The sequence below is a fragment of the Bombina bombina genome, chromosome 5, assembly GCF_027579735.1.
Source record: "Bombina bombina isolate aBomBom1 chromosome 5, aBomBom1.pri, whole genome shotgun sequence".
Taxonomy (NCBI): Eukaryota; Metazoa; Chordata; class Amphibia; order Anura; family Bombinatoridae; genus Bombina; species Bombina bombina.
This window is the reverse complement of record NC_069503.1, coordinates 1,153,833,355-1,153,856,065: the sequence shown is the minus strand read 5'-3', so window position 1 is coordinate 1,153,856,065 and position 22,711 is coordinate 1,153,833,355. Positions and strand designations below refer to the sequence as shown.

The 22,711-nt window shown below is 43.9% G+C and overlaps 1 protein-coding gene across 3 annotated transcripts in view; it reads left to right on the top strand.

The window, feature by feature from the left end:
- Positions 1-10,800: 10,800 nt before the first annotated feature.
- LOC128661215 (alanine aminotransferase 2) overlaps positions 10,801-22,711 on the top strand; it is a 287,087-nt gene continuing 275,176 nt past the window's right edge. For 2 of the 3 annotated variants that reach the window (XM_053715493.1, XM_053715491.1), the window contains exon 1: positions 10,801-10,943. The gene's annotated coding sequence lies outside the window, so the exon portion shown is untranslated. The remainder of the gene's footprint in view (positions 10,944-22,711) is intronic. The other variant, XM_053715492.1, reaches the window with a different exon arrangement.

Here is a 22,711-nt window from a genome sequence, read left to right as displayed (position 1 = left end):
CAAGTATTCAATGATATTGTATGTGAACAGGTTCTAGGAATCTCAGATCAAAACCCACATTACAACTTAAACAAACAAGAATACTTGGCATTGAAGGATTTAAAATCCTGGAAGGATGTGATAATCAGGAATGCAGACAAGGGCGGTAACATCGTTCTCTGGCCTCTGAATATGTATAAAAAGGAAACAGAAAAACAACTTAAAGATACCCAATGCTATCAAAAGTTGAGATACAACCCAGGAAAAGAATTCCTGAATCAATACATAACTCTAATAAACAAAGCCAGATATGAGAATATAATAACAATTAAAGAATTTAATTTTTTAAAAGTTACAAACCCCACAACAGCTACTTTTTATCTCATTCCAAAAATCCACAAAAACAGCAAACACCCTCCAGGACGCCCGATCGTATCGGGCATTAATAGCCTGACCGAGAAGGCAAGCAAATATGTGGATTACAGATTAAGAGGCTACTTATCACAGATTTCTTCGTATGTACAGGACACAACAGATGTGTTATTACAACTGGAAAATGTACATCTTTCTGCGGACACTTGGTTAGTGACAGCTGACGTTGAGTCACTGTACACCTGCATAGCACATGACCTAGGTATTGCAGCTGTTAAATGGTTCCTGAAAATGGGCTCTGAAGAAGATCCACTACACGATGATTTCATAATTCAACTTTTGCAGTTCGTGTTGAGTCACAATTTCTTTACCTTCAATAATGGCTTTTACCTCCAAAAGAGAGGCACGGCAATGGGCACAGCATGTGCTCCCACCTATGCGAACCTTTTCTTAGGTTGGTGGGAGCACCTGGTGGTATTCTCAGATACCAATCAAAAGCATCTGAACAAAGTTCCCCTCTGGATTCGTTACATTGACGACGTGTTCTTCCTTTGGGAAGGCACAAAATCAGAATTAGAAGAATTCTTAACAATACTTAATACCAACAATCTAAATATTAAATTGACATATGAAACAGATCTAAATGAAATCCACTTTCTTGACTTGAAAATCACAAAAACACAAACTGGCAATATAATAACAGATGTCTACCGGAAAGAAACATCAACAAACAGCGTACTTCACAGCTCCAGTGCCCATGCACCGAATACAATCAGAGCGCTCCCCACGGGAGAATTTCTCCGAATGAGGCGGAATTGCACATTGGATACTGACTATCAAGTGAGAGCCAAGGAATTATCTGCAAGACTCCAAGCGAGGGGCTATAGTAAACGAGCTATAAAAAAGGCAGAATATCAGGCCAGATCGACTGTTAGAAAGGAATTATTGAAGAAAAAAATCAAACCTCAACAGGAAGAAATAAGATTTATCTCTACATATAACCCCAAAAGTACACAAATTGTGAAGATACTCCAAAACAACTGGCATATTTTAAGGTCAGATCCAATACTATCACGTATATTAGGAGACAAAGTGCAAACCGGATACAGGAGAACCAAAAATCTAAAAGATCTAATAAGCCCAAGTCACTTTGGAGGCCAGAGAACCAGAGGAGCAATCTCAAAAGGGTCACATAAATGTGGGACATGTAGCACTTGTACCTACATGGTCAAAAGACTCAACATTCAGGATCGTTTCAATAAAACTCACAAAATCAATGAGTACATCAACTGCCACACAGAAGGAGTAATTTATGCATTAACCTGCAAATGTAATTTAACATACATAGGCATGACAACCAGAAAGATCCGTACGAGAGTACAAGAACATTTAAGAAATATTAAAAATGCCTCAAAAGACATGGATGCAGGCAAACAACTAACATCAGTAGCCCGTCACTTCTATTCTAAACATAATTCTAAACAATCAGAACTGAAATGTTATGGTATTCAAAGAATAAGTGTAGGCATCAGAGGAGGAGACATTGAAACAAAACTCCTGCAGGCTGAAAGTAGATGGATCTTTCTACTAAACACAGTACAACCTCATGGCCTTAATGAACAAAACAACTTTTCTGCCTTTTTATAATTTCCCAAGGATAAAATATTATAATAAAAAAAATGTGTCTTAAGCACAAACAAATACTGCTATAAGATCTCAATATCATATAAATGCATATAGATACAATTTGGTACACATAACACAATGTAACCATCCAAGGGGATGAGTATTATTATCTCTACACAAAAAATATCACTCAGCAATAATTCTGCACGGTATGCACCAATTGTTAAATATCATCTTAAACAGTTGATATTAAAACCAAGAAAAACTATTTGTCTTAGAAAAATAATGAACAAAAAATAAATAAAACAATAAGGTCTAGCCTAGTGGAAGATTTTACCCACACAACAAAGTTGAATTAATAAAACAAACACTCACTGTTGATTTTTAAACACACTTTCACACATATTAGTTAATTTTAGTTCATTAAATCACAAGCACTATTCACACTTTAATAGCAGGTTTGTTTCACATAATATTGCAATATGGACATATTTGACAATGTCAGCCATACACTCAAACATGTACTAAAATCACACATCATGTAATAAAGGCATCTGTGTTATTTCACTATTCACTCAAGGATGTTAAATTAAAGTAAAATTGAGAAAAATTATACCAAAGACACTATAATATCACTAAATATAGGAATTAATTCACGACAGTGTAACTTCTTCACGGGCAAAGCTAGAAAACTTCAACATCCTAAGAGGCTAATGTGGTTTAATCCACTTTTTCCAATATAGAATATATAGAATGTTACTAAAACCCCATGGGGAGACTTCTAACTGTAAATATGATGGAGACTAAAAAATCAGATAAGTAAAATATAGGAGTCCGTAAAGATACCATTCAGAGAAAACATGTCTCTAAAATGCATCATTATATAAAAGGCAAATAAACGATACACAGTGTTATATTAAACACTCAAGATGAGGATTAACCTGTCTAATGAGTGATACCAAAAAGAAGCTATAAAGAGTTAATAATCGGGGATCGCGAAGTATCAAATACTTTTACTAATATGCATCAAAATACTATAAATATCAAAGATCAACTATGTATAAAGACGAAAAATTAGTCTATTTCCCAAACGTTGTACTTATGTTACAATTAACATTGGTAAGAAAAGTAAATTGGAAGGAAATAAACAGTAGTGAATACGAAATGTCACAGAACATCACAGAAGGGGTGTGATAACCCCAGAACCAATCAAAGTCTACTTTAACGAATGACAACCCTAGTGGGCGTGAACCACACGCTATAAAAAGCCAAGTTTCCCGCGGCGCGATGTCCTTTGAAAAAGCCGGGTCACGGCGAAACATGTCAGGAAAGATAGGGAAATGGTGAGGAGTCCTAGGAGCTCCTGTGTTTTTAGGCAAGCCTTAAGCTGCATATAAAAATACTGTAGTCGATACTGGTACTATTGGAGTTACATGAGATCAGTTTCCACCTTTGGAATGATATAGTCCTATAACTCTTAATATTAAGTAGAGAGCAAGCACCGCTGACAGCTGCAACCTAGACTCAGAATATTTGCAAGTAAAATAAAAATTCCAGTTGCAAACTGTCTAGCTGCTCTCTCTAAACGATACTAACAATATTTTATCTTAAAGTTTGTAAAGCCTAATGAATCCAGTTACTAATCGTGTGTGTTTTCAGCTGTGTTAAAACACAACGATATGACTGACCGCAATCTTACATAAGCGGCTCAAACTATAACTAACAAATCTATGAATGGTACCATACAGCAAGGGAAATGTGTAGGTATTAATAGAGGAAATTACTTAGAGCAATGATAAGCTCAATAGAACACAAATGACACAGAAAGTGAGGAGTGGGGTTTACATTGACAAGTACACTTGATAGCGAACCCTAATCGACGAATTATTCGTAGTGCTAAACATACTATCACGCTGACAAGTATATGCGAGAGCGAATCCCAATTGAGGAAGCATTTATTACGCTCTCCATATTAAGTATTAACAACAGCGAATAATACTGACATTACAGGATTAGCTATACCCCCGCACACTAAATATATAGCACTTTCTCTGCAGTAGTTAAGCTAATATAATAGCAAGTGTATTTGATAGTAAATCTAAATAGACGTACTATTCGTTACGCTCTTCTTACTTAATAGTAGGAACAGCATTAATACTGCCAATAACGGATCTGCTATAATCCGCACACTAAACAAGTAATGCTTTTCTGCAGAGACGAAATCAATAGAGTACTACCATATTGAAAATTTATTAAACCTCTACCTACAGCATCGAATACCTACAATAGGCATTGTGAGTCATAAGAGATAGGAATATAGGAGGTACAATGTTATTAATAACACGCCCAGAATCTTTTGAGAGCGTGATAGTAGCATGAATACGGAGTAACGTGTCTGCCAGTCAATTCACCAGATGATAAAAGATTCAAAAGTGTATAGGAGACACTAAGCATACCCAGCAACTAGAGTGATAGAGATTAACTAAATTGTATTGTATTTATGTTCACTCTAGGCAAGGTATCACACTGTTTACTTTAGATGCTCAGACTAGTTACGACTCCTAGCACATATTAAAATCAAGGTGGAACTGAACCAACAATAATTAACCTATATGTATCCACTACCATTTGCAGTTTAAGTGTGTTTTTAATTTCTAATCCTATTTTAACATATACTATTAAAAGTTAAATTTTAAATTCAATCACTAGCATTTGTCAATATCCTGTATCCTTGTTCAGTACACATGATATATACAAGTCCGGAGTGCTATAGTGTGTATTCTTTTGGGAGCAAGTCCCTTCTTGCAACCAGTTGTAAATAAAATGATTACTAATACACCAGCACCTATACCCACAATAAACTAGTGACTAGAACTAGCTTGATAGCTATGGGTGATTCTTAGGCCTTGTCCATAATATTAAACAAGTAGTGCCATTGGTTTTGTTTTATATTAATTGTAACTTAGGTTAGGATTTATTTTACAGGTAATTTTTTATTTCTTTTAGCTAGGTAGTTATTAAATAGTTAATAACTATTTAATAACTATTCTAACTAGCTAAAATAAATACAAAGTTACCTGTAAAATAAATATAAATCCTAAAATAGCTACAATGTAATTATTAATTACATTGTAGCTATCTTACGGCTAGATTTAGAGTTTTGTCGGTAACGACCCGCGTAGCTAACGCTGGCTTTTTTCTGCCCGCACCTGTAAAATAACTCTGGTATTGAGAGTCCACAGAATGGCTGCGTAAGGCTCCAAAAAAGGAGCGTACAGCATATTTAACGCAACTTCAACTCTCGATACCAGAGTTGCTTACAGACGCGGCCAGCTTCAAAAACGTGCTCGTGCACGATTCCCCCATAGAAAACAATGGGGCTGTTTGAGCTGAAAAAAAACTAACACCTGCAAAAAAGCCGCGTTCAGCTCCTAACGAGGCCCCATTGTTTCCTATGGGGAAACACTTCCTACGTCTGCACCTAACACCCTAACATGTACCCCGAGTCTAAACACCCCTAACCTTACACTTATTAACCCCTAATCTGCCGCCCCCGCTATCGCTGACCCCTGCATATTATTTTTAACCCCTAATCTGCCGCTCCGTACACCCCCGCCACCTACATTATCCCTATGTACCCCTAATCTGCTGCCCTAACATCGCCGACCCCTATATTATATTTATTAACCCCTAATCTGCCGCCCCCAATGTCGCCTCCACCTAACTACACTTATTAACCCCTAATCTACCGACCAGACCTGAGCGCTACTATAATAAATGTATTAACCCCTAATCCGCCTCATTCCCGCCTCAATAACCCTATAATAAATAGTATTAACCCCTAATCTGCCCTCCCTAACATTGCCGACACCTAACTTCAAGTATTAACCCCTAATCTGCCGACAGGAGCTCACCGCTATTCTAATAAATGTATTAACCCCTAAAGCTAAGTCTAACCCTAACACTAACAGCCCCCTAAGTTAAATATAATTTAAATCTAACGAAATAAATTAACTCTTATTAAATAAATTATTCCTATTTAAAGCTAAATACTTACCTTAAAAATAAATCCTAATATAGCTACAATATAAATTATAATTATATTATAGCTATTTTAGGATTTATATTTATTTTACAGGTAACTTTGTATTTATTTTAACCAGGTACAATAGCTATTAAATAGTTAAGAACTATTTAATAGCTAAAATAGTTAAAATAATTACAAAATTACCTGTAAAATAAATCCTAACCTAAGTTACAATTAAACCTAACACTACACTATCAATAAATTAATTAAATAAAATACCTACAATTATCTACAATTAAACCTAACACTACACTATCAATAAATAAATTAAATACAATTCCTACAAATAAATACAATGAAATAAACTAACTAAAGTACAAAAAATAAAAAAGAACTAAGTTACAAAAAATAAAAAAATATTTACAAACATTAGAAAAAAATTACAACAATTTTAAACTAATTACACCTACTCTAAGCCCCCTAATAAAATAACAAAGACCCCCAAAATAAAAAAATGCCCTATCCTATTCTAAATTACAAAAGTTCAAAGCTCTTTTACCTTACCAGCCCTGAACAGGGCCCTTTATGGGGCATGCCCCAAAGAATTCAGCTCTTTTGCCTGTAAAAGAAAAATACAACCCCCCCCCAACATTACAACCCACCACCCACATACCCCTAATCTAACCCAAACCCCCCTTAAATAAACCTAACACTAAGCCCCTGAAGATCTTCCTACCTTATCTTCACCATACCAGGTTCACCGATCGATCCAGAAGAGCTCCTCCGATGTCGTGATCCAAGCCCAAGCGTGGGGCTGAAGAGGTCCATGATCCGGCTGAAGTCTTCATCCAAGCGGGAGCTGAAGAGGTCCATGATCCGGATGAAGTCTTGTATCAACGGCATCTTCAATCTTCTTTCTTCCGGATCCATCTTGCAGACCTCCGACGCGGAACATCCTGCTGGCCCGACGGACTACCGACGAATGAAGGCTCCTTTAAGGGACGTCATCCAAGATGGCGTCCCTCGAATTCCGATTGGCTGATAGGATTCTATCAGCCAATCGGAATTAAGGTAGGAAAAATCTGATTGGCTGATTAAATCAGCCAATCAGATTAAAGTTCAATCCAATTGGCTGATTCAATCCGATCAGCCAATAGAATGCGAGCTCAATCTGATTGGCTGATCGGATCGGCCAATCGGATTGAACTTGATTCTGATTGGCTGATTCCATCAGCCAATCAGAATTTTCCTACCTTAATTCCGATTGGCTGATAGAATCCTATCAGCCAATCGGAATTCGAGGGATGCCATCTTGGATGACGTCCCTTAAAGGAGCCTTCATTCATCGGTAGTCCGTCGGGCCAGCAGGATGTTCCGCGTCGGAGGTCTGCAAGATGGATCCGGAAGAAAGAAGATTGAAGATGCCGTTGATAGAAGACTTCATCCGGATCATGGACCTCTTCAGCTCCCACTTGGATGAAGACTTCAGCCGGATCATGGACCTCTTCAGCCCCCCGCTTGGGCTTGGATCACGACATCGGAGGAGCTCTTCTGGATCGATCGGTGAACCTGGTATGGTGAAGATAAGGTAGGAAGATCTTCAGGGGCTTAGTGTTAGGTTTATTTAAGGGGGGTTTGGGTTAGATTAGGGGTATGTGGGTGGTGGGTTGTAATGTTGGGGGAGGGTATTGTATGTGTTTTTTTTACAGGCAAAAGAGCTGAATTCTTTGGGGCATGCCCCGCAAAGGGCCCTGTTTAGGGCTGGTAAGGTAAAAGAGCTTTGAACTTTAGTAATTTAGAATAGGGTAGGGCATTTTTTTATTTTGGGGGTCTTTGTTATGTTATTAGGGGGCTTAGAGTAGGTGTAATTAGTTTAAAATTGTTGTAATATTTTTCTGATGTTTGTAAATATTTTTTTATTTTTTGTAACTTAGTTCTTTTTTATTTTTTGTACTTTAGTTAGTTTATTTCATTGTAGTTTTTTGTAGGTATTGTATTTAATTTATTTATTGATAGTGTAGTGTTAGGTTTAATTGTAACTTAGGTTAGGATTTATTTTACAGGTAATTTTGTAATTATTTTAACTATTTTAGCTATTGTACCTGGTTAAAATAAATACAAAGTTACCTGTAAAATAAATATAAATCCTAAAATAGGTATAATATAAATATAATTTATATTGTAGCTATATTAGGATTTATTTTACAGGTAAGTATTTAGCTTTAAATAGGAATAATTTATTTAATAAGAGTTAATTAATTTCGTTAGATTTAAATTATATTTAACTTAGGGGGGTGTTAGTGTTAGGGTTAGACTTAGCTTTAGGGGTTAATAAATTTATTAGAATAGCGGTGAGCTCCAGTCGGCAGATTAGGGGTTAATGTTTGAAGTTAGGTGTCGGCGATGTTAGGGAGGGCAGATTAGGGGTTAATACTATTTATTATAGGGTTAGTGAGGCGGATTAGGGGTTAATAACTTTATTATAATAGCGGTGCGGTCCGCTCGGCAGATTAGGGGTTAATAAGTGTAGGCAGGTGGAGGCGACGTTGTGGGGGGCAGATTTGGGGTTAATAAATATAATATAGGGGTCGGCGGTGTTAGGGGCAGCAGATTAGGGGTACATAAGGATAACGTAAGTAGCGGCGCTTTGCGGTCGGCAGATTAGGGGTTAATTATTGTAGGTTGCTGGCAGCGACGTTGTGGGGGGTAGGTTAGGGGTTAATAAATATAATACAGGGGTTGGCGGTGTTAGGGGCAGCAGATTAGGGGTACATAAGGATAACGTAGGTGGCGGTCGGCAGATTAGGGGTTAAAAAAATGTAATCGAGTGGCGGCGATGTGGGGGGACCTCGGTTTAGGGGTACATAGGTAGTTTATGGGTGTTAGTGTACTTTAGAGCACAGTAGTTAAGAGCTTTATGAACCGGCGTTAGCCCAGAAAGCTCTTAACTACTGACTTTTTTCTGCGGCTGGAGTTTTGTCGTTAGAATTCTAACGCTCACTTCAGACACGACTCTAAATACCGGAGTTAGGAAGATCCCATTGAAAAGATAGGATACGCAATTGACGTAAGGGGATCTGCGGTATGGAAAAGTCGTGGCTGAAAAGTGAGCGTTAGACCCTTTCCTGACTGACTCCAAATACCGGCGGTAGCCTAAAACCAGCGTTAGGAGCCTCTAACGCTGGTTTCACGGCTACCGCCAAACTCCAAATCTAGGCCTTAGGGTTTATTTTACAGCTAAGTATTTAGTTTTAAATAGGAATAATTTATTAAAGTATAGTGTAGTGTTAGGTGTAATTGTAACTTAGGTTAGTTTTTATTTTACAGGTAAATTTATCTTTATTGTAACTAGGTAGCTATTAAATAGTTAATAACTATGTAATAGCTATTGTACCTAGTTAAAATAAATTGAAATTTGCCTGTAAAATAAAAATAAATCCTAATATAGCTACAATATAATTATTATTTATATTGTAGCTATATTAGGGTTTATTTTATAGGTAAGTATTTAGTTTTAAATAGGATTAATTTAGTTAATAATAGACATATTATTTAGATTTATTTAATTAATATTTAAGTTAGGGGGGTGTTAGGGTTAGTGTTAGACTTAGGTTTAGGGGTTAATAATTTTATTACAGTGGCGGTGGTGTAGGGGGGGCAGGATAGGGGTTAATAAATTTATTATAGGTGGCGACGGTGTAGGGGGGGCAGATTAGGGGTTAATAAGTTTAATATAGGTTGCGGCGGGGTCCGGGAGCGGCGGTTTAGGGGTTAAACTATTTATTTAGTTGCGGCGGGGTCCAGGATCGGCAGGATAGGGGTTAATAAATTTATTATAGATGGCGGCGGTATAGGGGGGGCAGGATAGGGGTTACTAGGTATAATGTAGGTGGCGGTGGGGTCCGGGAGCGGCGGTTTAGGGGTTAATACATTTATTATAGTTGCGGCGTGGTCTAGGAGTGGCGGTTTAGGGGTTAATAACTTTATTTAGTTGCGGGGGGCTCCGGGGGCGCCGGTATAGGGGGTAGAACAGTGTAGTTAGTGTGGGTGCTTAGTGACAGGGGTATCAATAAAGCTGTCAAAAAGCCGAAGAGCAGCGAGATCGGATGAGTGATAACTCTTACAGTCCGCTGCTCATAGCCCCGTACTTGGTGCGCGGCTTTTTGACAACTTTTTTGATAACTTAGGCAAAATTTTGCAGGTCCGCGGCGGCGATGGTAGGCGAGCTTAGGCGGGCGTATTGAACCGGCGAAGGCAGGTAAAGTAGACACGTTGATAACTAGGCCTCTATATCTCTAGCAATGGAAACATTTGTTACTGTAAGTGCAAGAAAATTGTGGAACTCATTACATGAGGAGGTAGTAATTGCCAATACCTTAGATACATTTAATGGTTTAGATACATTTCTGGCTAGAAACAGAATTCAGGTATATAAATGATTGTGTTAAATGGGTCACCTTTTAGGGGGATTAATTTAAGCTCAACTGAAGCTTTTTTGTAAGTATATTAGACTTGTATAGGTTGAACTCAATGGACTTCTGTCTTTTTTCATCCTCATCTACTATGTTACTATGTTATCTATCTATCTATCTATCTATCTATTTATCTATCTACTTATTATCTCTATCTATCACTCTATCATCTATCTATCTATGTATCTAGGCATTGCTGTTTATTTCTCTGTTTGTATATTCATGTAATATTGCTTCTGTTTATGAATAATATGCAATGAGCAGTTCTTAAAATAGCAGTAATCCTTTGCAAGAGATTAAGCGAGTGTGAGGGCTTGAGGGGTCCCACCCCCAGATAATGTTACACATATCGTAACCTGAAGCAAACAACAGGAACATAGCAAGCCATGTGCTGAGATATACTAGTGTAAACTTGCTTTACTGCTGGAAGCCATCAACTGGGTATACAGAAGTGCAGCTCTCAGGAGGTAGGTGCTGGTTGTCAGGCAGTAGCCTACAGAGGGTAGGTGCTGGTTGTCAGGCAGTAGTAAACAGAGGGTAGGTGCTGGTCATCAGGCAGTAGCAAACAGAGGGTAGGTGCTGGTTGTCAGGCAGTAGTAAACAGGGGGTAGGTGCTGGTTGTCAGGCAGTAGTAAACAGAGGGTAGGTGCTGGTTGTCAGGCAGTAGCAAACAGAGGGTAGGTGCTGGTTGTCAGGCAGTAGTAAACAGAGGGTAGGTGCTGGTTGTCAGGCAGTAGCCTACAGAGGGTAGGTGCTGGTTGTCAGGCAGTAGCAAACAGAGGGTAGGTGCTGGTTGTCAGGCCGTAGTAAACAGAGGGTAGGTGCTGGTTGTCAGGCAGTAGTAAACAGAGGGTAGGTGCTGGTTGTCAGGCAGTAGTAAACAGAGGGTAGGTGCTGGTTGTCAGGCAGTAGCAAACAGAGGGTAGGTGCTGGTCGTCAGGCAGTAGCAAACAGAGGAATGGTGCCGGTCGTCAGGCAAAAAGAAAATAGAGTGTAGGTGCTGGAAGTCAGGCAGTAGCCTACAGAGGGTAGGTGCTGGAAGTCAGGCAGTAGCAAACAGAGGGTAGGTGCTGGAAGTCAGGCAGTAGCAGAGGGTAGGTGCTGGAAGTAAGGCAGTAGCAAATGGAGGGTAGGTGCTGGAAGTCAGGCAGTAGCCTACAGAGGGTAGGTGCTGGAAGTCAGGCAGTAGCAAACAGAGGGTAGGTTCTGGAAGTCAGGCAGTAGCAAACAAAGGGTAGGTGCTGAAAGTCAGGCAGTAGCAAACAGAGGGTAGGTGCTGGAAGTCAGGCAGTTGCAAACAGAGGGTAGGTGCTGGCTGTCAGGCAGTAGCAAACAGAGGGTAGATTCTGGAAGTCAGGCAATAGCAAACGGAGGGCAGGTGCTGGAATTCAGGCAGTAGCAAACAGAGGGTAGGTGCTGGACGTCAGGCAGTAGCAAACAGAGGGTAGGTGCTGGAAGTCAGGCAGCAGCAAACAGAGGGTAGGTGCTGGAAGTCAGGCAGTAGTAAACAGAGGGTAGGTGCTGGAAGTCAGGTGATAGCAAATATAGGGTTGGTGCTGGAAGTCAGGCAGTAGCAAACGGAGGGTAGGTGCTGGAAGTCAGGCAGTAGCAAACAGACGGCAGGTGCTGGAAGTCAGGCAGTTGCAAACAGACGGCAGGTGCTGGAATTCAGGCAGTAGCAAACAGAGGGTAGGTGCTGGAAGTCAGGCAGTAGTAAACAGAGGGTAGGTGCTGGAAGACAGGCAGTAGTAAACAGAGGGTAATTGCTGGAAGTCAGGCAGTAGCAAACGGAGGGCAGGTGCTGGAAGTCAGGCAGTAGCAAACAGAGGGTAGGTGCTGGACGTCAGGCAGTAGCAAACAGAGAGTAGGTGCTGGAAGTCAGGCAGTAGTAAACAGAGGGTAGGTGCTGGAAGTCAGGCAGTAGCAAACAGAGGGTAGGTGCCGGCCGTCAGGCAATAGTAAATAGAGGGTAGGTGCGTGAAGTCAGGCAGTAGCCTACAGAGGGTAGGTGCTGGAAGTCAGGCAGTAGCAAACAGAGGGTAGGTGCTGGAAGTCAGGTAGTAGCAGAAGGTTGGTGCTGGAAGTCAGGCAGTAGCAAATGGAGGGTAGGTGCTGGAAGTCAGGCAGTAGCCTACAGAGGGTAGGTGATGGACATCAGGCAGTAGCCTACAGAGGGTAGGTGCTGGAAGTCAGGCAGTAGCAAACAGAGGGTAGGTTCTGGAAGTCAGGCAGTAGCAAACAAAGGGTAGGTGCTGAAAGTTAGGCAGTAGCAAACAGAGGGTAGGTGCTGGAAGTCAGGCAGTAGCAAACATAGGGTAGGTGCTGGATGTCAGGCAGTAGCAAACAGACGGTAGATGCTGGAAGTCAGGCAGTAGCAAACGGAGGGCAGGTGCTGGAAGTCAGGCAGTAGCAAACAGCGGGTAGGTGCTGGCTTCAGGCAGTAGCAAACAGAGGGTAGGTGCTGGAAGTCAGGCAGTAGTAAACAGAGGGTAGGTGCTGGAAGTCAGGCCATAGCAAATATAGGGTTGGTGCTGGAAGTCAGGCAGTAGCAAACGGAGGGTAGGTGCTGGAAGTCAGGCAGTAGCAAACAGAGGGTAGGTGCTGGAAGTCAGGCAGTAGAAATTAGAGGTTAGGTGCTGGACATCAGGCAGTAGCTTACAGAGGGTAGATGCTGGAAGTCAGGCAGTAGCAGACAGAGGGTAGGTGCTGGAAGTCAGGCAGTTGCAAACGGAGGGTAAGTGCTGGAAGTCAGACAGTAGTCTACAGAGGGTAGGTGCTGGACGTCAGGCAGTAGCCTACAGAGGGTAGGTGCTGGAAATCAGGCAGTAGCCTACAGAGGGTAGGTGCTGGAAGTCAGGCAGTAGCCTACAGGGGGTAGGTGCTGGAAGTCAGGTAGTAGCAATCAGAGGGTAGGTTCTGGAAGTAAGGCAGAAGCAAACAAAGGGTAGGTGCTGGAAGTCAGGCAGTAGCAAACAGAGGGTAGTTGCTGGAAGTCAGGCAGTAGCAAACAGAGGGTAGGTGCTGGATGTCAGGCAGTAGTAAACAGAGGGTAGGTGCTGGAAGTCAGGCAGTAGTAAACAGAGGGTAGGTGCTGGAAGTCAGGCAGTAGCAAACGGAGGGTAGGTGCTGGAAGTCAGGCAGTAGCAAACAGAGGGTAGGTGCTGGAAGTCAGGCAGTAGAAATTAGAGGTTAGGTTCTGGACATCAGGCAGTAACTTACAGAGGATAGGTGCTGGAAGTCAGGCAGTAGCAAACAGAGGGTAGGTGCTGGAAATCAGGCAGTAGCAAACGGAGGGTAGGTGCTGGAAGTCAGACAATAGTCTACAGAGGGTAGGTGCTGGACATCAGGCAGTAGCCTACAGAGGGTAGGTGCTGGAAATCAGGCAGTAGCCTACAGAGGGTAGGTGCTGGAAGTCAGGCAGTAGCCTACAGAGGGTAGGTGCTGGAAGTCAGGTAGTAGCAATCAGAGGGTAGGTTCTGGAAGTCAGGCAGTAGCAAACAAAGGGTAGGTGCTGGAAGTCAGGCAGTAGCAAACAGAGGATAGGTGCTGGACGTCAGGCAGTAGCAAACAGAGGGTAGGTGCTGGAAGTCAGGCAGTAGCAAATGGAAGGTAGGTGCTGGATGTCAGGCAGTAGCAAATGGAGGGTAGGTGCTGGAAGTCAGGCAGTAGTAAACAGAGGGTAGGTGCTGGAAGTCAGGCAGTAGCAAACAGAGAGTAGGTTGCTGGAAGTCAGGCAGTAGTAAACAGATGGTAGGTGCTGAAAGTCAGGCAATAGCAAATAGAAGGTAGGTACTGGAAGTCAGGCAGTAGCAAATGGAGGGTAGGTGCTGGAAGTCAGGCAGTAGCAAACAGAGGGTAGGTGCTGGAAGTCAGGCAGTAGTAAACAGAGGGTAGGTGCTGGAAGTCAGGCAGTAGAAATTAGAGGTTAGGTGCTGGACATAAGGCAGTAGCTTACAGAGGGTAGGTGCTGGAAGTCAAGCAGTAGCAATCAGAGGGTAGGTGCTGGAAGTCGGGCAGTAGCAAACAGAGGGGAGGTGCTGGTCATCAGGCAGTAGCACACAGAGGGTAGCTGCTGGAAGTCAGGCAGTAGCCTACAGAGGGTAGGTGATGGAAGTCAGGCAGTAGGAAACAGAGGGTAGGTGCTGGAAGTCAGGCAGTAGCCTACAGAGGATAGGTGCTGGAAGTCAGGCAGTAGCCTACAGAGGGTAGGTGCTGAACATCAGGCAGTAGCCTACAGAGGGTAGGTGCTGGACATCAGGCAGTAGCCTACAGAGGGTAGGTGCTGGAAGTCAGGCAGTAGCAAACAGAGGGTAGGTGCTGGACGTCAGGCAGTAGCCTACAGAGGTAGGTGCTGGACGTCAGGCAGTAGCAAACAGAGGGTAGGTGCTGGACGTCAGGCAGTAGCAAACAGAGGGTAGGTGCTGGACGTCAGGTAGTGGAAAACAGGGGGTAGGTGCTGGAAGTCAGGTGCTGGGTAACAGCTCTCAGTAAGATAGGTGCTGGGTAACAGCTCTCAGTAAGATAGGTGCTGGGTAACAGCTCTCAGTAAGATAGGTGCTGGGTAACAGCTCTCATTAAGATAGGTGCTGGGTAACAGCTCTCAGGAGGTAGGTGCTGGGTAACCGCTCTCATTAGGTGGGTGGTGGATGACAACTTAGAGGAGGTGAGTTCTGGGTAACAGATCTCAGAAGGTGGGTGGTGGGTAACAGATCTGAAGAGGTAGGTGGTAGTTGACTGCTGGTCTCATGAGGTAGGTTCAGGGTTTTTTGAGCTTTGGGAAGTTCTCAGTATATGGTGAATGAGCTGGATACGGAGGTTGGCACTGTCTATCTCCTCAGCCATATATATTATATGTTGTGTGAGATGTTGGGCTGGGGGCTAAGCTGGATATCTGACCCTGGAGGGTCCTGTTGTGTTGTTATATTAAGGCTTAGTGACAAACAAAACCAACAGATAGGAGAGAAGGTAGCTTTGTATTCTATGTCACTCCAGTATAGCATGTGACCTCACAAGGTTATTTCATTATAATGAGATGTCTGCATGGATTTGTTCCCTAGGCCACCTATGCTGGTGCCTAGGGCAGCAGATTTTGTAGGGTGGTTTTACAGTACCTAAACTCTACTGTGCTTTCCAAATATTTGGTTAATGTTATTACAAATGATTGAACCTTTGTGGTCTGATAGGGGTGCAGGACCCTAACATGTTTTCTGGTCCTTCAGGTTTGAGAAATATATGAGATATTTATCAGCTAAAACTGATGGTTTGGGGATTATGGGGCAGTAGACTTGCCAGTGCCTAGGGCAGCGTAGTTACTAATTATACCACTGACTAGGTGTCTGACATTTCCCATAACATCTATGTAAGTTTCCTCCCCTCCCCTCCCCCATCAAGTACTTCCTAGAGGGGCATCTAGGAGTTCTATAAACCCAAAGACAGCTTGTGTAGCGTTAAAGAGAAAGAGAGAGTTAATGTCTGAATGTGATACAGACTGAAGTAGGAGAAAAAATGTAAAGACAGAGAGATTCAGACAGAGAACGTAGTGAGAGACTGAGAGCTCAATGATCTACACCTCACCCGATCAGATGTTTTGTTTTTTTTAACGCTGACACTCACAAAGGCTGCCCTGGGGGAATGATCATAAAAAGGGGGCAGTCCCTGCGAGTAGCGAGATGTTTCCTATAGAAAGTAATGGAGCTTGTTGGAATGGGACACTTCGCTCAGTAGAGTGAAGTTAGCAGGGAGCGCACTTTGAGAATGAAATCCTGCAGCCAATATAAATCACATTACGCTGCTTTCTGTGTATAACATCTTACAATCACCTATATTTCCGTATGCCTGTGTTTGTTTATTAGGGTTATAAGTATTTGTAGTGACTGTTTTGAGAAAAGCTCGCCACATTTTTGTTTGCGAGAAAAAAACCCTGAGATCTGTAGTGCGAAAATTTTTACAGATGTACGTTGGGATTAGAGAGACAATTTCATATACACTGGTGGAACGTCCGTGTTCAGCCCATTTTACAGAAAAACGAAACAATTACACTTTGTATTTTGTTCTTATAAGTACGAATTTCTGTGTTTTTGTTTTTTTGCGCAACCTGTGCACTTAAATTACGATATACACTGCGCATATTTAATACAATTTATTTCTGTGTAGTTTAAAAACAAATTTTACATTTTTGATCAATTACTATTTTTGGTGAAGAATTTTAAGTTTTTTGACTCATCTTTTTCATGCACATTTTGTGTGAATGGTTTAATTATTTGTTTTGTAAGATTTTTAAAATACGAAAATTGTGCACTTTTGTAATGTCTGTATCTCCTTCCCATACGACAATGCAGCGAGACACCCTGTTTGCATCATCCCATTAGGGAAATAGAAGAACTGGCAGCATTCTTTAATAATCTCACCAGCCCAGAGACCTTTAGATTATCAGGCCCTGAGAGAAACAGATAGCACCTGATATTCAAAAGCTCGGCGCTCAGGTGAGATGATCTAGATCTCTCGTCAGTAAAGAGAGGTCACTAAAAAAATGTAAGAAGAACAAATTTTAATTTGAAAGATGTTTATCTCACTATGCAGGGTATATATAAGGTCTAAAGAAAATCCCAAAGGTTTTGCATAATTTCTCTCCATGCCGGAAAGGTTTTGAATATAAGGCCCATAATGAGAAATCAGAGCAAGACAAAGAGACGAGTGAGAGACAGAGAGAGAGACCGTAGCAAGACAGAGAGGGGCGTGATAGACAGAGAGAGAGACTGAAGCAAGACAGAGAGGGGAGTGAGAGTCAGAGAGAGAGAGAGACTGAAGCAAGACAGAGAAGGGCGTGAGAGTCAGAGAGAGAGAGATTGAAGCAAGACAGAGAGGGGAGTGAGAGTCAGAGAGAGAGAGACTGAAGCAAGACAGAGAGGGGCGTGAGAGTCAGAGAGAGAGAGATTGAAGCAAGACAGGGAGGGGCGTGAGAGTCAGAGAGAGAGAGACTGAGGCCAGACAGAGAGGGGAGTGAGAGTCAGAGAGAGAGACTGAAGCAAGACAGAGAGGGGAGTGAGAGACAGAGAGACTGAAGCAAGACAGAGAGGGGAGTGAGAGTCAGAGAGAGCGAGAGACTGAAACAAAACAGAAGGGAGTAAGGGACAGAGAGAGCGAGAAATATTGAAGCAAGACAGAGAGGGGCGTGAGAGTCAGAGAGAGAGAGAGATTGAAGCAACACAGTGAGGGGCGAGAGAGTCAGAGAGAGAGATAGAGAGAGAGACTGAAGCCAGACAGAGAGGGGATTAAGAGTCAGAGAGAGAGACTGAAGCAAGACATAGAGGGGTGAGAGACAGAGACAGAGAGACTGTAGCAAGACAGAGGGGAGTGAGAGACAGAGAGAAAGAGAGAGACTGAAGCAAGACAGAGAGGGGCGTGAGAGTCAGAGAGAGAGAGAGAGAGACTGAAGCAAGACAGAGAGGGGTGAGAGACAGAGACAGAGAGACTGTAGCAAGACAGAGGGGAGTTAGAGACAGAGAGAAAGAGAGAGAGAGACTGAAACAAGACAGAGAGGGGAGTGAGAGTCAGAGAGAGAGACTGAAGCAAGACAGAAAGGGAAGTGAGAGAAAGAGATAGAGACGGAAGCAAGACAGAGAGGGGAGTGAGAGTCAGAGAGAGAGACTGAAGCAAGACAGAGAGGGGGTAAGAGAGAGAGAGACTGTAGCAAGACAGAGAGGGGAGTGAGAGTCAGAGAGAGAGACTGAAGCAAGACAGAGAGGGGGTGAGAGAGAGAGAGACTGTAGCAAAACAGAGAGGGGAGTGAGAGGCAGAGAGAGAGAGACTGTAGCAAAACAGAGAGGGGAGTGAGAGGCAGAGAGAGAGAGAGACTGAAGCAAGACAGAGAGGGGTGTGAGAGTCAGAGAGAGAGAGGTTGAAGCAAGACAGGGAGGGGCATGAGAGTCAGAGAGAGAGAGACTGAGGCCAGACAGAGAGGGGAGTGAGAGTCAGAGAGAGAGACTGAAGCAAGACAGAGAGGGGAGTGAGAGACAGAGAGAGAGACTGAAGCAAGACAGAGAGGGGGTGAGAGACAGAGAGACTGAAGCAAGACAGAGAGGGGAGTGAGAGACAGAGAGAGAAAGACTGAAGCAAGACAGAGAGGGGCGTAAGAGTCAGAGAAAGAGAGAGACTGAAGCAAGACAGAGAGGGAGTGAGAGTCAGAGAGAGAGACTGAAGCAAGACAGAGAGGGGCGTAAGAGTCAGAGAAAGAGAGAGACTGAAGCAAGACAGAGAGGGGTGAGAGACAGAGACAGAGAGACTGTAGCAAGACAGAGAGGGGAGTGAGAGACAGAGAGAAAGAGAGAGAGAGACTGAAGCAAGACAGAGAGGGGAGTGAGAGTCAGAGAGAGTGAGACTGAAGCAAGACAGAGAGGCGAGTGAGAGTCAGAAAGAGAGACTGAAGCAAGACAGAAAGGGAAGTGAGAGACAGAGAGAGAGAGAGACGGAAGCAAGACAGAGAGGGGAGTGAAAGTCAGAGAGAGAGACTGAAGCAAGACAGAGAGGGGGTCAGAGACAGAGACAGAGAGACTGACGCAAGACATAGAGAGGAGTGAGAGACAGAGAGACTGAAGCAAGACAGAGAGGGGAGTGAGAGTCAGAGAGAAAGACTGAATCAAGACAGAAAGGGAAGTGAGAGACAGAGAGAGAGACGGAAGCAAGACAGAGAGGGGAGTGAGAGTCAGAGAGAGCGAGAGACTGAAACAAAACAGAAGGGAGTAAGGGACAGAGAGAGAGAAATATTGAAGCAAGACAGAGAGAGAGAAAGAGATTGAAGCAACACAGGGAGGGGCGTGAGAGTCAGAGAGAGAGAGACTGAAGCCAGACAGAGAGGGGATTAAGAGTCAGAGAGAGAGACTGAAGCAAGACATAGAGGAGTGAGAGACAGAGACAGAGAGACTGTAGCAAGACAGAGGGGAGTGAGAGACAGAGAGAAAGAGAGAGACTGAAGCAAGACAGAGAGGGGCGTGAGAGTCAGAGAGAGAGAGAGAGAGAGACTGAAGCAAGACAGAGAGGGGTGAGAGACAGAGACAGAGAGACTGTAGCAAGACAGAGGGGAGTTAGAGACAGAGAGAAAGAGAGAGAGAGACTGAAGCAAGACAGAGAGGGGAGTGAGAGTCAGAGAGAGAGACTGAAGCAAGACAGAAAGGGAAGTGAGAGAAAGAGATAGAGACAGAAGCAAGACAGAGAGGGGAGTGAGAGTCAGAGAGAGAGACTGAAGCAAGACAGAGAGGGGGTGAGAGAGAGAGAGAGACTGTAGCAAGACAGAGAGGGGAGTGAGAGTCAGAGAGAGAGACTGAAGCAAGACAGAGAGGGGGTGAGAGAGAGAGAGACTGTAGCAAAACAGAGAGGGGAGTGAGAGGCAGAGAGAGAGAGACTGTAGCAAAACAGAGAGGGGAGTGAGAGGCAGAGAGAGAGAGAGACTGAAGCAAGACAGAGAGGGGTGTGAGAGTCAGAGAGAGAGAGATTGAAGCAAGACAGGGAGGGGCATGAGAGTCAGAGAGAGAGAGACTGAGGCCAGACAGAGAGGGGAGTGAGAGTCAGAGAGAGAGACTGAAGCAAGACAGAGAGGGGAGTGAGAGACAGAGAGAGAGACTGAAGCAAGACAGAGAGGGGAGTGAGACAGAGAGAGAGACTGAAGCAAGACAGAGAGGGGGTGAGAGACAGAGAGACTGAAGCAAGACAGAGAGGGGAGTGAGAGACAGAGAGAGAAAGACTGAAGCAAGACAGAGAGGGGCGTAAGAGTCAGAGAAAGAGAGAGACTTAAGCAAGACAGAGAGGGAGTGAGAGTCAGAGAGAGAGACTGAAGCAAGACAGAGAGGGGCGTAGGAGTCAGAGAGAGAGACTGAAGCAAGACAGAGAGGGGTGAGAGACAGAGACAGAGAGACTGTAGCAAGACAGAGAGGGGAGTGAGAGACAGAGAGAAAGAGAGAGAGAGACTGAAGCAAGACAGAGATGGGAGTGAGAGTCAGAGAGAGTGAGACTGAAGCAAGACAGAGAGGCGAGTGAGAGTCAGAGAGAGAGACTGAAGCAAGACAGAAAGGGAAGTGAGAGACAGAGAGAGAGAGACGGAAGCAAGACAGAGAGGGGAGTGAAAGTCAGAGAGAGAGACTGAAGCAAGACAGAGAGGGGGTCAGAGACAGAGACAGAGAGACTGACGCAAGACATAGAGAGGAGTGAGAGACAGAGAGACTGAAGCAAGACAGAGAGGGGTGAGAGACAGGGACAGAGAGACTGGACTGTAGCAAGACAGAGAGGGGAGTGAGAGACAGAGAGAAAGAGAGAGAGAGACTGAAGCAAGACAGAGAGGGGATTGAGAGTCAGAGAGAGAGAGACTGAAGCAAGACAGAAAGGGAAGTGAGAGACAGAGAGAGAGAGACGGAAGCAAGACAGAGAGGGGAGTGAAAGTCAGAGAGAGAGAGACTGAAGCAAGACAGAGAGGGAAGTGAGAGTCAGAGAGAGAGACTGAAGCAAGACAGAGAGGGGAGTGAGAGACAGAGAGATAGAGACTGTAGCAAGACAGAGAGGGGAGTGAGAGACAGAGAGAGAGAGAGACTGAAACAAAACAGAAGGGAGTAAGGGACAGAGAGAGAGAAATATTGAAGCAAGACAGAGAGGGGCATGAGAGTCAGAGAGAGAGAAAGAGATTGAAGCAACACAGGGAGGGGCGTGAGAGTCAGAGAGAGAGAGAGAGAGACTGAAGCTAGACAGAGAGGGGAGTGAGAGTCAGAGAGAGAAAATAAAGCAAGACAGAGAGGGGTGAGAGACAGAGAGACTGTAGCAAGACAGAGAGGGGAGTGAGAGACAGAGAGAAAGAGAGAGACTGAAGCAAGACAGAGAGGGGAGTAAGAGTCAGAGAGAGTGAGACTGAAGCAAGACAGAGAGGGGAGTGAGAGTCAGAGAGAAAGACTGAAGCAAGACAGAAAGGGAAGTGAAAGACAGAGAGAGAGACGGAAGCAAGACAGAGAGGGGAGTGAGAGTCAGAGAGAGCGAGAGACTGAAACAAAACAGAAGGGAGTAAGGGACAGAGAGAGAGAAATATTGAAGCAAGACAGAGAGGGGCGTGAGAGTCAGAGAGAGAGAGAAAGAGATTGAAGCAACACAGGGAGGGGCGTGAGAGTCAGAGAGAGAGAGAGAGAGAAAGAGAGAGAGAGAGACTGAAGCTAGACAGAGAGGGGAGAGAGAGTCAGAGAGAGAGACTAAAGCAAGACAGAGAGGGGTGAGAGACAGAAAGACTGTAGCAAGACAGAGAGGGGAGTGAGAGACAGAGAGAAAGAGAGAGACTGAAGCAAGACAGAGAGGGGAGTGAGAGTCAGAGAGAGTGAGACTGAAGCAAGACAGAGAGGGGAGTGGGAGTCAGAGAGAAAGACTGAAGCAAGACAGAAAGGGAAGTGAGAGACAGAGAGAGAGACGGAAGCAAGACAGAGAGGGGAGTGAGAGTCAGAGAGAGACTGAAGCAAGACAGAGAGGGGGTCAGAGACAGAGACAGAGAGACTGACGCAAGACATAGAGAGGAGTGAGAGACAGAGAGACTGAAGCAAGACAGAGAGGGGTGAGAGACAGGGACAGAGAGACTGGACTGTAGCAAGACAGAGAGGGGAGTGAGAGACAGAGAGAAAGAGAGAGAGAGAGAGACTGAAGCAAGACAGAGAGGGGAGTGAGAGTCAGAGAGAAAGACTGAAGCAAGACAGAAAGGGAAGTGAGAGACAGAGAGAGAGACGGAAGCAAGACAGAGAGGGGAGTGAGAGTCAGAGAGAGAGACTAAAGCAAGACAGTGAGGGGGTGAGAGACAGAGACAGAGAGAATGTAGCAAGATAGAGAGGGGAGTGAGAGACAGAGAGAGAGACTGAAGCAAGACAGAGAGGGGAGTGAGAGTCAGAGAGAGAGACTGAAGCAAGACAGAGAGGGGCTGAGAGAGAGACTGTAGCAATACAGAGAGGGGAGTGAGAGACAGAGAGAGAGAGAGACTGAAGCAAGACAGAGAGGGGAGTGAGAGTCAGAGAGAGAGAGACTGAAGCAAGACAGAGAGGGGCGTAAGAGTCAGAGAGAGAGACTGAAGCAAGACAGAGATGGGCGTGAGAGTCAGAGAGAGAGATTGAAGCAAGACAGGGAGGGGCGTGAGAGTCAGAGAGAGAGAGAGAGACTGAAGCCAGACAGAGACAGAGAGACTGTAGCAAGACAGAGAGGGGAGTGAGAGTCAGAGAGAGAGAGAGAC